A 17,201-nucleotide genomic window follows, 5' to 3' on the forward strand; every position below is an offset into this window, starting at 1 on the left:
TAACTATAATAATCAATGCAGAGAAGTTCTTAAAGGACCTGATGGAGCCGAAAACCATGGCACAAGACTACGTGACGAATGCACAAGCCTCAGTAACCGATGCAATCAACTGGAAGAACGGGTATCATGATGGAAGACAAAATGAATGAAATGAATTGTGAAGTTTAGAGAAAAAGGATAAAAAGAAATGAACAAAGCCTCCAAGAAATATGGGACTATGTGAAAAGACCAAATCTACGTCTGATTGGTGTACCTGAAAGTGACGGGGAGAATGGAACCAAGTTGGAAGGACACTCTGCAGGATATTATCAGGAGAACTTCCCCCATCTAGCAAGGCAGGCCAACATTTCAAATTCAGGAAATACAGAGAATGCCACAAAGATACTCTCGAGAAGACCAACTCCAAAACACATAATTGTCAGATTCACCAAAGTTGAAATGAAGAAAAAAATGTTAAGGGCAGCCAGAGAGAAGGTGGGTTACCCACAAAGGGGAAGCCCATCAGACTAACAGCTGATCTCTTGGCAGAAAACTCTACAAGCCAGAAGAGAGTGGGGCCGATATTCAACATTCTTAAAGAAAAAGAATTTTCCATGCAGTATTTCATATGCAGCCAAACTAAGCTTTCATAAGTGAGGAGAAATAAAATAATTCACAGACAAGCAAATGCTGAGATATTTTGTCACCACCAGGCCTGCCCCTAAAAGAGCTCCTTAAAGAAGCACTAAACATGGAAAGGAAACCCCAGTACCAGCCACACAAAAATATGCAAATGTAAAGACTGTCAAGGCAAGGAAGAAACTGCATCAACTAACAAGCAAATAACCAGCTAACATGGATCAAATTCACACATAACAATATCAACCTTAAATGTAAATGGCTAAATGCTCGAATTAAAAGGCACAGAATGGCAAATTGGATAAAGAGTAAAGACCCATCAGTGTGCTGTATTCAGGAAACCCATCTCACGTGCAGAGTACATAGGCTCAAATAAACGGATGAGGAAGATCTACCAAGCAAACAGAAAACAAAAAAAGGCAGGGGTTGCAATCCTAGTCTCAGATAAAAAGACCTTAAACCAACAAAGATCAAAAGAGGACAAAGAAGGCATTATGTAATGGTAAAGGGATCAATTCATCAAGAAGAAACTAACTATGCTAAATATATATGCAACCAATACAGGAGCACCCAGATTCATAAAGCAGTCTGAGTGACCTCACAAAGAGACTTAGACTCCCCACCAATTATAATAGGAGACTTTAACACCCCAGTGTCAACACTAGACAGATCAAAGAGACAGAAAGTTAACAAGGATATCCAGGGAATTGAACTCAGCTCTGCACCAAGTGGACCTAATAGACATCTAAAGAACTTCTCCACCCCAAATCAACAGAATATACATTCTTTCAGCACCACCACACCTATTCCAAAATTGACCACATGTTGGAAGTAAACACTCCTCAGGAAATGTAAAAGAAGAGAAATTATAACAAACTCTCTCTCAGACCACAGTGCAATCAAACTAGAACTCAGGATTAAGAAACTCACTCAAAACCCGCTCAACTGCACGGATCTGAACAGCCTGCTCCTGAATGACTACTGGGTACATAACGAAATGAAGGCAGAAATAAAGATGCTTTTTGAAACCAACGAGAACAAAGACACACCATATCAGAATCTCTGGGACATATTCAAAGCAGTGTGTAAGAGGGAATTTATATCACTAATGCTCCAAGAGAAAGCAGGAAAGATCTAAAATTGACACCCTAACATCACAATTAAAAGAACTAGAGAAGCAAGAGCAAACACATCTAAAAGCTAGCAGAAGGCAGGAAATAACCAAGATCAGAGTAGAATGAAAGAAATAGAGAACAAAAAACCCTTCAAAAAATCAATGAATCCAGGAGCTGGTTTTTTGAAAAGATCAACAAAATTGGTAGACTGCTATCAAGACTAATAAAGAAGAAAAGAGGAGAAGAATCAAATAGACGCAATAAAAATTGACAAAGGGGATATCCACACCAATCCCACAGAAATACAAACTCCATCAGGAGAATATATAAACACCTGTATGCAAATAAACTAGAAAATCTAGAAGAAATGGATAAATTCCTCGACAAATACACCCTCCCCAAGATTAAACCAGGAAGAAGTTGAATCTCTGAATAGACCAATAACAAGCTCTGAAATTGAGGCAATAATTAATAGCTTTGCCACCAAAAAAGTCCAGGAACAGATGGATCCACAGCCGAATTCTACCAGAGGTACAAGGAGGAGCTGGTACCATTCCTTCTGAAACTATTCCAATCAAAGAAAAAGAGGGGAATCCTCCCTAACTCATTTTATGAGGCCAGCATCATCCTGATACCAAAAGCCTGGCCAGGACACAACCAGAAAAGAGGATTTTTAAACCAATAACCTTGATGAACATTGATACAAATATCCTCAACAAAATACTGGCAAACTGAATCCAGCAACACATCAAAAAGCTTACCCACCATGATCAAGTGGGCTTCATCCCTGGGATGCAAGGCTGGTTCAACATATGAAAATCAATAAATGTAATCCAGCATATAAACAGAACCAAAGACAAAAACCACAAGATTATCTCAATAGATGCAGAAAAGGCCTTTGACAAAATTCAACAACACTTCATGCTAAAAATTCTCAATAAATTAGGTAATGATGGGACGTATCTCAATATAATAAGGGCTATCTATGACAAACACACAGCCAATATAATACTGAATGGACAAAAACTGGAAGCATTCCCTTTGAAAATGGGCACAAGACAGGGATGCCCTCTCTCACCACTCCTATTCAACACAGTGTTGGAAGTTCTGGCCAGGGCAATCAGGCAGGAGAAGGGAATAAAGGGTATTCGATTAGGAAAAGAGGAAGTCAAATTGTCCCTGTTTGCAGATGACATGACTTTATATCCAGGAAACCTGATCATCTCAGCCCAAAATCTCCTTAAGCTGATAAGCAACTTCAGCAATGTCTCAGGATACAAAATCAACGTGCAAAAATCACAGGCATTCTTATACACCAATAACAGACAAACAGAGAGCCAAGTCGTGAGTGAACTCCCATTCAAAATTGCTTCAAAGAGAATAAAATACCTAGGAATCCAACTTGCAAGGCATGTGAAGGACCTCTTCAAGGAGAAATAGAAACCACTGCTCAATGAAATAAAAGAGGATACAAACAAATGGAAGAATATTCCATGCTCATGGGTAAGAAGACTCAATGTCATGAAAATGGCCATACTGCCCAAGGTAATTTATAGATTCAATGCCATCCCCATCAACATACCAATGACTTTCTTCAAAGAATTGGAAAAAACTACTTTAAAGTTCATATGGAACCAAAAAAGAGCCCACATCACCAAGTCAATCCTAAGGCAAAAGAACAAAGCTGGAGGCATCACGTTACCTGACTTCAAACTATACTACAAGGCTACAGTAACCAAAACAGCATGGTACTGGTACCAAAACAGAGATATAGACCAATGGAACAGAACAGAGCCTCAGAAATAATGCTGCATATCTACAACTATCTGATCTTTGACAAACCTGACAAAAACAACCAATGGGGAAAGGATTCCCAATTTAATAAATGGTGCTGGGAAAACTGGCTAGCCATATGTAGAAAGCTGAAACAGGGTCCCTTCCTTACACCTTATACAAAAATTAATTCAAGATGGATTAAAGACATACATCTTAGACCTAAAACCATAAAAACCCTAGAAGAAAACCTAGGCAATACCATTCAGGACATAGGTATGGGCAAGGACTTTATGTCTAAAACACCAAAAGCAATGGCAACAAAAAGCCAAAATTGACAAATGGGATCTAATTAAACTAAAGAGCTTCTGCACAGCAAAAGAAACCACCATCAGATTGAGCAGGCAACCTATGGAATTGGAGAAAATTTTTGCAACCTACTCATCTGACAAAGGGCTAATATCTAGAATGTACGATGAACACAAATTGACGAGAAAAAAACAAACAACCCCATCAAAAAGTGGGCAAAGGATATGAACAGACAATTCTCAAAAGAAGACATTTATGCTGCCAAAAAACACATGAAAAAATGCTCATCATTACTGGCCATCAGAGAAATGCAAATCAAAACCACAATGAGATACCATCTCACACCAGTTAGAATGTTGATCATTAAAATGTCAGGAAACAACAGGTGCTGGAGAGGATGTGGAACATTTTACACTGTTGGTGGGACTGTAAACTAGTCCACCCATTGTGGAAGTCGGTGTGGCGATTCCTCAGGGATCTAGAACTAGAAATAGCATTTGACCCAGCCATCCCATTACTGGGTATATACCCAAAGGATTATAAATCATGCTGCTATAAAGACACATGCACACATATGTTTATTGTGACACTATTCACAATAGCAAAACTTGGAACCAACCCAAATGTCCAACAATGATAGACTGGATTAAGAAAATGTGGCACATATATACCATGGAATACTATGCAGCCATAAAAAATGATGAGTTCATGTCCTTTGTAGGGACATGGATGTATCTGGAAACCATTATTCTCAGCAAACTATCACAAGGACAAAAAACCAAACACCGCATGTTCTCACTCATAGGTGGGAATTGAACAATGAGAACACTTGGACACAGGAAGGGAAATACTACACACTGGGGACAATTGTGAGGTGGGGGGAGGTGGGAGGAATAGCATTAGGAGATATACCTAATGCTAAATGACGAGTTAATGGGTGTAGCACATCAACATGGCACATGTATACATATGTAACAAACCTGCATGTTGTGCACATGTGCCCTAAAACTTAAAGTATAATAAAATAAAAAAGTCAAGAAACAACAGATGCTGGCAAGGCTGTGGAGAAATAAACACTTTTACACTGTTGGTAGGAATGTGAATTATTTCGATCATTGTGGAAGACAGTTTGGTGATCTGCAAGGATCTAGAACCAGAAATACCATTTGACCCAGAAATCCCATTACTGGGTATATATCCAAAGGACTATAAATCCTTCTATTATAAAGATACATGCATGCATATTTGTATAGCAGCACTATTCACAATAGCAAAAACATGGAATCAATCCAAATGCCCATCAATGATAGACTGGATAAAGAAAATGTGGTACATACACACCATGGAATACTATGCAGCCATAAAAAAGAATGAGATCATGTCTTTTGCAGGGACATGAATGAATCTGGAAGCCATCATCTTTAGCAAACTAATACAGGAACAGAAGACTAAACACCACATGTTCTCACTCATAAGTGGGAGCTGAATAATGAGAACACATGGATGCAGGGAGGGGAACAGCACACACTGGGGCCTGTCAGTTGGGACGGGGAGGAAGAGCATCAGGATCAATAGCTAACGCATGTGGGGCTTAATACCTAGGCGGTGGGTTTATAGGTACAGCAAATCATCATAGTGCACGTTTACCTATGTAACAAACCTGCATGTCCTGCACATGTATCCTGGAACTTAAAATAAAATTTAAAAAAAAAAAATTAAAATTAAATAGAAAACAGAAGAGTACTGAAAATTGGCTCACGGTTCCACAGCCTGTACAGCAAGCATGATGCTGACATCTGTTCAGCTTCTGGGGAGGCCTCAGGAAACTTACCAATCATGGTGGAAGGCAAGGCAAGAGCAGGAGGAAGAGAGAGAGAGGGAAGGTCCTACACACTTTAAACAACAAGATTTCATGAGAAATCTATCACAGGAGCAGCGCTAGGGGGATGATGCTTAACCATTAGAAACTGCTCCCGTGGACCAGCCGCCTCCCAGCAGGCCCCATCTCCGACAGTGGAAACCACTGGAAGATGCTCCCATGGACCAGCCACCTCCCAGCAGGCCCCATCTCCGACACTGGGGATTACATTTCTATAGAAGTTTCCAATAATTTTGGAACACATACTAATAACATATTTATAAAAATACAGTCCAAAGTAGACCAAACACCATTCACTCTTCTATTTGAAAGTTTTCTCTCTATTCTAATGTCACAATCTCCAGGGTTATTAATCAGAATCCTGCATTTAAGGGCATCTGTTAAATTCTGTAGCTGATTATAAAACCATCATTTAAAGAGGACCAAAATGAGACAACAGTTGTCTGTGGATGATAAAAATATTAAGGGCAGCCACAGTTAAAGTCACGAACAACAGCCTTTAAAGTAGAATTTGCTGTAGAGCCTATTATGAGGGAGACATTTCTAGTTATTACCTCTTTTATTCTAAACCATGGGAAAAGGACCTATCAAATAAAGTCCTTCAGAAGAGTGAAGGGCTCCTGGCAATGTTCTCTTTAATCCATGATGTGGGATAAGGGGAGTTTTGACTGATTATGAGGCAATGTATATACCACTAAAGTTTCAACACCCTAAAGGGGAAAAAAGTGGGGAGGGAAGTCCTGGAAGAACAAGATGGACCCGTAGCAGAAGACGATTTCAATCCATTGACCCCTGAATTGTGGGCTGGTTGTGCTGCATCGCTCTGCAATTATGGTTCTGCCGCAACAAAGATCTAATTCCCAGGGTTATAGGAAAAGACACCTGCGGTACCCCTGAGGCACAGAGAAGGGAGAAATCCAAACCTGACTTAAGTCTAGGGTTCTTAAACCACACAATCTTCTCACAAGGAGGACCTTAACTCTGAAAATACTGATTTGGGGCTGTTTGAAAGAAAAAAAATATAAATACGAGTGGGAAAATGAACAACCTTCCCCATATCCAGTGGCAAAGAAATGAGGGAGAGGGAAGGAAGGAAGGAAGGAGGGAAGGAAGGAGAGAGGGAAGGAAGGAGGGAAGGAAGGAAGGAAGTAGGGAGGGAGGGAGGTAGGGATGGAAGGAAGGAAGGAGAGAGGAAAGGAAGGAGTGAAGGAAGGAAGTAGGGAGGGAGGGATGGAAGGAAGGAAGGAGAGGGAAGGAAAGAATGAAGGAAGGAAGGAGAGAGGGAAGGAGGGCAGGAAGGAATGAAGGAAGGAAGAAAAGAGGGAAGGAACGAAGGAGGGAGGGAGGGAAGGAAGGAAGGAGAGAGGGAGGGAAGGAGGGCAGGAAGGAATGAAGGAAGGAAGGAAAGAAAGAAGGAAGGAGAGAGGGAAGGAAGGAAGGAGAGAGGGAGGGAAGGAAGGAGAGATGGAGGGAAGGAACGAAGGAGAGGGAAGGAAGGAAGGAGAGAGGGAAGAAAGGAAGGAAGGAGAGATGGAAGGAAAGAGAGAGGGAAGGAAGGAGGGAAGGAAGGAAGGAGGAAGGGAAGGAGGGAAGGAAGAAAAGAAGGAAGGAAAGAGGGAAGGAAGGAGAGAGGGAAGGAGGGAAGGAAGGAGAGAAGGAAGGAAGGAAAGAAGGAAGGAAAGGAAGGAACTTGGATATGAACAAAAACAAAATTTAAATTAAAACGGAAGTCTATCATCTGATCTAATTGGAAATATACTGTTTTCTAAAACAATTTATACAGTCCAAAGATAAAGGGGTGCTGATTGGTATTTGTTAACTCTCCAGCATATATTCTGAATCAATTTTAGCATCTTCTGAAATCTACCAATTGGCATACCTTCACAAACTTAATCAATACTGGAGCTCAAATTTTGTTATACCTGAGATTTCACCAAATTTAAACATTGCACCCCCTAATCCTAGCAGAGTAACTGCATATAGAATAGAGGACACATAGTTATGCCTCATATTTATTACCTTGACTAAATTTCCCATAGTCATAGAAGCCTTTGTTCATAGGGGACTTGGATGCTCTGACCTAATGAGTAACAAATTGAAATTAAACCATTTGCACTTACACATTGACTTCACCTAATGTAACCTTACAGAACTCCGTCTCCTGTTTTTTTAATTTGATTTATTTTTTTTTTTTATTTTTTTAGAGATGGAGTCTTGCTCCATTACCCAGGCTGAATGAAGTGCAGTGGCACAATCATAGCTCACTGCTGCCTCGAACTCCTGGGCTCAAACAATCCTCCCATTTTAGTCTTCCAAGTAGCTGGGATTACAGGCATGCACCAACACAGCCAATTAAAAAATTTATAGAAGTGGAGTCTTCCTATGTTGCCTAGGCTTGTCTCTAACTTCCGGCCTCAAACAATCCTTCTGACTCAGCCTCCCAAAGTGCTGGGATTATAGGTGTGAGCCATGGTGCCTAGCCTCCCCATCTTGATAAATTAGCAAATATGGTCCAACATAAATTACAACATGACTTCAAATAAATAAATCTTATTATATAAGTCCTAATTAATTAGTGAAGGGGTGATTATCCTAATTGCTTCAACATTCAGCAGTAGAATTTGGCCTGTTCTTAAACCTGCAAATAATAAATGATGTTTCACAGTGGATTGCTGTAATGTGACTGCAGTGCTCCCATCCATTAAGGCCCTCGTACCCAATGCCTAATATTATTGTGGTTAATTTTTTTTTATTTCAATACGTTTTTGGGGAATATGATGCTTTTTTTTATTTCAATAGGTTTTTGGGGAACAGGTGGTGTTTAGTTACATGAATAAGTTATTTGGTGGCGATTTCGAGATTTGTGGTGCACCCATCACCCAAGCAGTGTACACTGTACCCAATGTGTAGTGTTTTATCCCTCACCACACCCACCCCACCACTCCCAGCCTTTCCCTGAGTCCTCGAAGACCATTGTATCATTCTTATGCCTTTGCATCCTCATAGCTTAGGTCCCACTTATGAATGAGAACATACAATGTTTGGTTTTCCATTCCTAAGTTACTTCACTTAGAGTAATGGTGTCCAGTTTCATCCAGGTTGCTGTGAATGCATTATTTCATTCCACCTTATGGCTGAGTAGTATTCCATGGTAAATATATATACCAAATTTTCTTTATCCACTTACTGATTGATGGGCATTTAGACTGGTTTCAAATTCTTGCAATTGCATATTGTACTGCTATAAACATGCGTGTGCAAGTATCCTTTTCATATAATGACTGATTTTCCTCTGAGTAGATACCCAGGAGTGGAATTACTGGATCAAATGATAGATCTGCTTTTAGTACTTTGGAAATCTCACTGTTTTCCATAGCTGTTGTACTAGCTTACATTCCCTCCAAAAAGTGTAAAAGTGTTCCCTTTTTACCATATCCATGCCAACATCTATTTTTGATTTTTTTATTATGACCATTCTTGCAGGACTGAAGGGGTATCATATTGTATTGTCATTTTGATTTACATTTTCCTGATAATTAGTTATGTTGAGCATTTTTTCATGTGTTTGTTGGCCAGTTGTATATTTTCTTTTGAGAATTGTCTGTTCATGTCCTTAGCCCACATTTTGATGGGAGTTTTTTTCTTGCTGGTTTGTTTGAGTTCCTTGCAGATTCTGGGTTTAGTCCTTTAATCAGAAGTACAGATTGTGAAGATTTTCTCCCACTCTGTAGGTTATCTGTTTACTCTGCTGATTATTTCTTTTACTGTGCAGAAGCCTTTTAGTTTAATTAAGTCTCATCTATTTATCTTTATTTTAGTTATATTTGCTTTTTGGGTTATTGGACATGAAGTCTTTGCCTAAGCCAATGTCTAGAAGGGTTTTTCCATGTCGTCTTCTAGAATTTTTATGGTTTCAGGTATTAGATTTAACTCCTTGATCCATCTTGAGTTGATTTTTGAACAGGGTGCGAAATGAGGATCCACCTTCATTCTTCTATGTGTGTCTTGCCATTTATCCCAGCACCATTTGTTGAATAGGGTATTCTTTCTCTGCTTTATGTTTTTGTTTGCTTTGCTGAAGATTAGATGACTGTAAATATTTGGCTTTATTTCAGGTTCTCTGTTATGTTCCATTGATCTATATGCCTATTTTTATACCAGTACCATGCTGTTTTGGTGACTATGGCCTTCTAGTACAGTTTGAAGTCGGCTTCTAGATTTAGTTCTTTTTGCTTAGTCTTGCTTTGGCTATACAGACTCTTTTTTGGTTCTAGGCTTTTATTACCTTAAGGTATGTCCCTTCTATGTCTTTTTTATTTCCATGCGAATTTTTATAGTTCTGTGAAGACTGATGTTGGTACTTTAATGGTGATTGCATTGAGTTTGTAGATTGCTTTTGGCAGTATGGTATTTTCACAATATTGATTTTACCCATCCGTGAGCATGGGATATGTTTCCATATGTTTATATCTATGATTTCTGTCAGCAGTGTTTTGTAGTTTTCCTTGTAGAGGTCTTTTGTCTCTTGGGTTAAGTATTCGGATATAATTAAGATTTTGTCTGCAAAGATTGCATGCAATTGACAATTATAGGAATATACTATTATAATTACAGGAATTATAATATTCCTAAGGTTTTTACTGCAGCTATTGTAAAAGGGGTGAGCTTCTGATTTGATTCTCAGCTTGTTCACTGTCACTGTATAGCAGAGCCACTGACTTGTGTACATTAATTTTGTATCCTGAAACTTTGCTGAATTCATTTCCCAGTTCTAGTAGCTTTTAGGATGAGTCTTTAGGGTTTTCTAGGTATATGATCATGTCATCAGCAAAGAGTAACAGTTCAACTTCCTCTTTACCTATTTGGATGCCCTTTATTTCTCTTATCTGATTGCTCTGGTAAGGACTTCTAGTACTGTGTTGAATAGAAGTGGTGAAAGTTGGCATCATTGTCTTGTTCCAGTTCTCAGGGGGAATGCTTTCAACTTTTCCCCATTCCATATAATGTTGGCTGTGTGTTTGTCATATATGGCTTTTATTACCTTAAGGTATGTCCCTTCGATGTTGATTTTGCTGAGGGTTTTAATCGTAAAGGAATTCTGGATTTTGTCAAATGCTTTTTCTATGTCTATTTTGCTGAGGATTTTAGGCATAAAGTGATGCTGGATTTTGTCAAATCCTTTTTCTGCATGTATTGAGATGATCATGTGATTTTTGTTTTTAATTCTGTTCATATGGTGTATCACATTTATTGACTTGCAGATGTTTAACCGTCCTGCATCCATGGTTTCTCTTCAGATCTTATACATCTTTCACCTTACAATGGTTAATTTTATTTGCCAAGTTGGGTTGCCTAGATATTTGGTTAAACACTCTGGATGTGTCTGTGAGGGTGTTCCTTGATGAGAAGAACATTTGAATATGTAGACTTAGTAAAGTAGTTGCCCTCCCCAGTGTGATGGGGTCTCATCCAATCCATTAAAACCCAAATAAAACACAAGGGTAGAGGAAGAGAAAATTCACTCTTTGATGTTTTCAGAGCTGAGACGTAGACCTTCTCTCGCCTTTGAAGTCAGACGTGGACTTTAACTTACGCCATCAGCTTTCCTGGACTTTAGGCTTGGACTGGAACTCCACCATTGGCAGTCCTGGGTCTCCAGCTTGCTGACTGCAGGTCCTGGGACTTGTTAGCCTCCATAACCACATGAGCCAATTCCTTATAATAAACCTATATATATTCATGCAACTGGTAAATATTTTGTTGTTATAGATTTGGCTAACATGTTCTTTTTGTGCCTATTTTAACAGAGTCTCAGTCATAGCCTGCCTTCATCTCTGAAGGGACCAGGTAACCCACGGAGTGCCTTGGCAGCCTTGTCTTTGCACGCAGTCTTCGCAGACAAGATCTCACTGCAGCCACCTTTCTACAGGAGTACAGGTGTGACATTATACTGATGACATCATTCTCAGAGAAAATTCATTTTACACACTAAGGACACACAGATACAAAGAGCCTTATAAAAAGGGAATGGACATTTCCCCAACACAGTACTTCAAGGCCCTGCCACTTTGCTTCAATTCCTGAAAATTCCTTGGTAAACATGGGGCTGCTGTATTCCTGACACTTTCAAGAAATATTCATCCTCTCAGCATCCACAATGTTAATACAAGCCTAATATTCTTTAATTTGTGTTTTGTTTTTTGGAGACACAGTCTTGCTCTGTCACCCAGGGTGGTATGAAGTTGCATGATCTCAGCTAAGTGCAGCCTTGACCTCCCGACCTCAAGCAATTCTCCCATCTCAGCTTTCCAAGTAGCTAGGACTACAGGTGTGTGCCACCACACTCAGCTAATTTTGTTTATTTTTTTGTAGAGAAAAGTTTTCGCCATGTTACCCAGGCTGGTCTCGAATTCCTGGGCTCAAGCGACCCTCTGGCCTTGGCCTCCCAAAGTTCTGGGATTACAGGTGTGAGCCACTGTGCCCAGCCCTTTAATTCTTTACTTTGGGTTCAGGTGACAACATATTTCTTACTTACAAATTTTACTTAATCTCGTTGATGTTGTCACTTGAAAGCTGACCCACCTTGAATGAAGCCTCCTCACACAAGTCTAGAATCTGTCCGAATTTAAATTAACAGGTGCTCCTATGAATTCCATCAGAGCACACACTATAGATGCTTGAGCAACCTCTTCCCATGCCTCCTGAAGTATCTGTGTTGTATGTGGTGGCCACAAGTTGTCCATGGGCTTCTGATGTAAAAAACAAAACTGTCCCTTTTGACCCTGTGCTGTACAGCATCAGGGCAGTGATTGCTGACCACATACTGGACCCTCGGAACAGAGGGCTCTGCATCCATGTCCATGAGCCTTCATGCCCATCTGGCCATCAGGCCTTGGGAAGCAGCACCCCACAGCCTTGGCACAGCTGCAGAGACCTCCTTGCCTCAGAATGGAGTCAAATCTGTACCCCCTGCAATTCTCATCTGCAGGAAGCACTGGCCTCCTTCATCCTCAGACTATAGTGCTGACACTGGCTTCCTTCATCCTCAGACTGTGGTGCTGGAAGTCACCCCTCTCCAAGGCCCCTTCGGATCAACTGAGTGACCAGCAGTGAAGTTTGTCCACCTTCTGAATTGATGCCATCATTGGATGTGATGGAGCTCAGTGGGGGGCTGCTGCCTTCCCTCCCTTAGCTAGGATGTCCCTGATAAAGGATGACACCCAAGCCTCAGCACAACTGGCCAAACTTGAGGTGGTCATCTCAGCACTGATGCTAGGCCAACAATTAGCCCCATTTGTACATTTTTACAAACTTTTTGGCAATTGCCAAGAATTGTCCACCTTCCCTCCCCATTGAATTAAAGAAACTTCTTGTCTCATGGATACTCAGAATACCAATCAAGGTAACAGATGCCTTTATTTTAACTAAGGACGCGGTACAGATCTCACAGGGACACTCCTTATCCCCTGCAGAGTTCCAGAGACTGCTGATGGTGACCAAGGCAACATTTCATCAGAAAACACAGTGCTGGGCTTGTGAAGAAGGTGTCCAGTAGAGCTTCCACTGCCCCTGTAGGCTGCAGGCAGCTGCTTCAGTTGAGAGATAGACTGAGCTCCTCAAAGAATTCCTATTTAAGTTACAAAGCAGCAAGTGGATGCCCTGCTGGGTTCCACTATCGCCACAGGCTTTGATTACTCTAAGTTCATGCTCCTTAGGAAAGTGCACTTTTTACACCAATGCTGCACAGTTCCCTCAGTTGCCTTTACTGGAAATCAAGGAGTTCACATTTTTGACAACCATTCAGTCCTGGACTGTCCAAGGGGTGCAGGTAGCTCCGTACTGGAAGCTGCCTGCTACATGCGGATCAGTAAAATCAGACTTGCCCAACAACTCACTGGAGACATGAAAACCAATGCATGGGGAATGCATGACGTCACCCAAATATTTACGAACACGCTTGTGCTGCCAGAGACCCCAGATCTCTAAACCAATGCATGGGGAATGCATGATATTACCCAAATATTTACCAACATGTTTGTGCTGACAGAGACCCCAGATCACTTTTCCTGCCTCCTGCTAAACAAATGGGGGCAGTAGCTTCGCATCAGCTTCCACATTTCATTACTCATAATTGTGGCCTTCCTAATCTCTCACGCCCCTAAGCACTTATTACAATGTCTCAACAGCCTTCTCTCAGCCTCTCAAAATATTAGTCATCATTAAAATAAATGTCTGATATTAAAGCATCAGGGTCAATTGTACTGTGACACCTAAAATTTCAGGCTGCACCCCACCAGGTCCTCAGCCTAATGGCTTTCATGCCCCCACCAGACTGCAAAACTCTTTGAATTAGTCAAGCACATTCCTCAAGGGACCAGGGGTTACCCCACGCTCTGAATTCTACCAAGCCTGTCTCACACACCCTCTGCTCCAGAGTGCAACCCCCGGGTAGACCTGCATAGATGCAGTGTCATCCCCTGCTGGGCTGAGTATACGTGAAAAATAAATTACTGTGAATTTCGTCTGCTCAGTGTTTGTTGTGTCTGCAGCCATCCACAGAATTGTAGGGCAAGACTAGTTTCTTCACCAATGGGGTGAACAGGAAGGAACCCAACTAGGAATTGCCTTTTTAAAAAAATCCCTTCCCACCCTCTTAATTATGTAGTGCATGCATTTTATACCTTTTTTGCTCATTCCGTTATCTGAGGTCAGCCACTGATATTTAACCCATCCTTAGCCTCGGAGGAGGGCAGAGGAACACTGGTCATATTGATTTCCCTACCGGCGAAGACATGGTTTCCTCCTGTGCCACTCAAATTCTCTCCTTCTTTAACTTGATGCTCAGTAGATTGTGTTTCACTTGTCTTTGCAGATTGTTAGGAAGATGAGAATCAGCTTTCGTTTTTGATGTTGCCATAGAGAAGACTCTATGGTAATGTTTATTTGCATAGTCAGCTTTCTCTTCTTTTCCCTCAGACAGAAATTGCAAACTCTTAGGTGAGAGACAGCTTTCTGGAGTCTGCAAACATAGATTATCTGCCCTCTTTTGATGGCAAATTTCTTATATCCCCACCAACAATAAAATAATTACATACAATTTTGACATGTCATATTGATTGCCAACTACACGTAAGAACATGCCTTGATTTTAAATCTATATTAATTATAAAAATTTGGGTAGTCACAAAAAATTATTGTGTACAAATTTATAGACCTCTTCTTAGGACTAAATGAGTTACTATTAACTAATATTTATTGGGCAGTTAGTGTATGGCAGAAGCTTCCTATGTACTATTTCATTTTATGTAAAACAATATTCTATGCAAAATGCTATAATTTCCCCGTGCCTCCAATTTGGACGTGATAAAACTAGACGTCATAAAATTTTCGCCCCAGAGTTCTCTGCTTAGTAAGAAGTAGAAGGAAGTCTTCTAAACCTAAGACATCTGATTTCAGAGCCCATATAGTTAAATGCTCTAAATGCAGATTCCCAGGCTGGTGGTGACTATGAGAGCCCCGCACATACGATGTAGGACAGTGCTTCTCTGTAACATGCACAACATTCCCATGATGACGGTGACTATGAGAGCCTGCCACATATGATGTATGACAGTGCTTCCCTGTAACATGCGCAAGATTCCCGTGATGATGGTGACTATGAGAGCCTGTCACATATGATGCAGGACAGTGCTTCCTCTGTAACATGCCCAAGATTCACCCGGGGATCTTATTAAAATGCAAACTCATAGACCACACTTTGACCAGCTAAGATAAGAGCATTTAAATGGGTGTCCAGGTGGCAGTGCTAAGATCCTACTGTTCATGTGGGCACTGGCTCACCATACTAATGACGCTTGGGACCTCCAGTCCCTGCTTGAAAAGAAATACAGATACATAGGATTTGACTGTGCATATGGAATGTCTGTTGTGTTCTGGCCATTGTACTAGACAATAGAGATAAAAAGTCAAGTGTCCCTTCTCTGTATCTGAAAGGAGCTTCCTACAAATTGGCTTCTGACTGCAGTGTATATTTTCTCTTCTTACCTGGGAGAGTGAACTCCACCTCAATGTTGGTAACTGAACACTGCCCAGTGGACTTGATGGGGGAGACCATAGCTAGCTGTGCTCCCACATAGCTATGACCATAGTATATCTCACGATGCCATTTCCCCCTTGTCAAAAGGCTCCCTCCAATATTACACACGCTCCCCATGATTATACATTCTTCCTCCTTCCACCAAATTTTCCTTAGTCTTGTAAAGATAAAAACATAAACCACATTCTTTTCATATTAATTATATATTAATTATGAAAGTTCCTTACTTTTCATGGTGTTTAATATTTTCTCCCAATTTATAGAATATATTGATGAATATACGAATAAATTTTATCCATGCATATCTATTACAATCTTCGTTATATACTTTACTATTTTTAAATTTCTTATGCTCTTATAAAATGTGTGTTCTTGACTCACGTTGGCTTCCATTTCTTCCCTCTGTCTTCTATTAGTTTAGGCTATGAGCAGAGGTGGACGAGGTGGCTGCTGTATTGGATCAAGGATATGAGCAGCGATGGATGAGGCAGTGGCTGTAATGGATCAAGGCTATGAGCATCTTGTGAAGTAGGATGTTAAATCTGTAAATATCAGAGTGAATCCAAACTTATCAATTCAACACTGGATTGTAATACAGCTCAAAAAAGACTAAAAACACAGCTCTACACTTTAGGAGTCTGAGGCAGGCAGATTGCTCGAGCTAAGGAGTTGGAGACAAGTCTAGGAAACATGGAAAAACCGTGTCTCTACAAAAAAAAATTAATTAGCTGGCTATGGTGGTATAAGCCTGTGGTTCCAGCTTCTCAGGAGGCTGAGATGAGAGGATTGCTTGAGCCCAGAAGTTAGAGGGAGCAGTGAGCTCTGGTCACTCCACTGCATTCCAGCTAGGTGACAGAGTGAGACCCTGTCTCAAAAACGAACAAACAAAATAACAAACAAAAACAGCTCTAAACGAAGGTGGCTAGAAAAGTAGCTCAAGTTGTTCCTGTCTGGTTAAATACAGACATAAATGAACTATTTATGTGCCTCAGTGGCTTCATAATGCTGACAGCAAAGCCAATTGTTCTGGCAGGTTCTGGAAAAATTTATCACATCATGGGGTTCAATGCCAATGTCAAATCATAAATATAATTATCAAATCTGAAAGTGAACCCAGTTTCAGAGACCTCCAGAAGCCACTGTGTAGGAAGCTCCTTTCAGATAGAGACACGTGATTATTTGACTTCTTATCTCTGTTGTCTAGCACAATGTCCAGAACACAACAGATATTCCATATGCACAGTCACATCCTATGTATGTGTATTTCTTTTCCAGCAAGGACTAGAGGTCCTAAGCTTTGTTTGTATGGTGAGCCAGTGCCCAAATGAGCAGTAGAATCTTAGCACAGTCACCTACACGCTCATTTCGATTCTCTGGCCCCTTATCTTAGCTAGTCAAATTGTGGTCTATG

This window comes from Nomascus leucogenys, unplaced genomic scaffold, assembly GCF_006542625.1.
Source record: "Nomascus leucogenys isolate Asia unplaced genomic scaffold, Asia_NLE_v1 000518F_287060_qpd_obj, whole genome shotgun sequence".
Taxonomy (NCBI): domain Eukaryota; kingdom Metazoa; phylum Chordata; class Mammalia; order Primates; family Hylobatidae; genus Nomascus; species Nomascus leucogenys.